The sequence below is a fragment of the Ascaphus truei genome, chromosome 22, assembly GCF_040206685.1.
Source record: "Ascaphus truei isolate aAscTru1 chromosome 22, aAscTru1.hap1, whole genome shotgun sequence".
In the NCBI taxonomy this organism is placed as follows: domain Eukaryota; kingdom Metazoa; phylum Chordata; class Amphibia; order Anura; family Ascaphidae; genus Ascaphus; species Ascaphus truei.
In genome coordinates this window covers 12936274-12937153 of record NC_134504.1, presented here as the reverse complement: position 1 = coordinate 12937153, position 880 = coordinate 12936274, and positions in this window count along the sequence as shown.

Genomic DNA, 880 nt, shown 5'->3' with positions numbered 1-880 from the left:
TCTCTGCAGGGTGCAGCAGTGCAGGGGACAGTCTCTCCTGCAGGGGAGCAGCAGTGCAGGGGACAGTCTCTCTGCAGGGGGAGCAGCAGTGCAGGGGACAGTCTCTCTGCAGGGGAGCAGCAGTGCAGGGGACAGTCTCTCTGCAGGGGGAGCAGCAGTGCAGGGGACAGTCCTCTCTGCAGGGGAGCAGCAGTGCAGGGGACAGTCTCTCTGCAGGGGAGCAGCAGTGCAGGGGGACAGTCTCTCTGCAGGGGAGCAGCAGTGCAGGGGACAGTCTCTCTGCAGGGGAAGCAGCAGTGCAGGGGACAGTCTCTCTGCAGGGGAGCAGCAGTGCAGGGGACAGTCTCTCTGCAGGGGGAGCAGCAGTGCAGGGGACAGCAGTGCAGGGGACAGTCTCTCTGCAGGGGGAGCAGCAGCGCAGGGGACAGTCTCTCCGCAGGGGACAGCAGTGCAGGGGGACAGTCTCTCTGCAGGGTGCAGCAGTGCAGGGGACAGTCTCTCTGCAGGGTGACAGCAGTGCAGGGGACAGTCTCTCTGCAGGGGACAGCAGTGCAGGGGACAGTCTCTCTGCAGGGGAGCAGCAGCGCAGGGGACAGTCTCTCCGCAGGGGACAGCAGTGCAGGGGGACAGTCTCTCCGCAGGGGAGCAGCAGTGCAGGGGACAGTCTCTCCGCAGGGGAGCAGCAGTGCAGGGGACAGTCTCTCCGCAGGGGACAGCAGTGCAGGGGACAGTCTCTCCGCAGGGGACAGCAGTGCAGGGGACAGTCTCTCTGCAGGGGAGCAGCAGCGCAGGGGACAGTCTCTCTGCAGGGGGAGCAGCAGCGCAGGGGACAGTCCTCTCTGCAGGGGAGCAGCAGTGCAGGGGACAGTCTCTCCGCAGG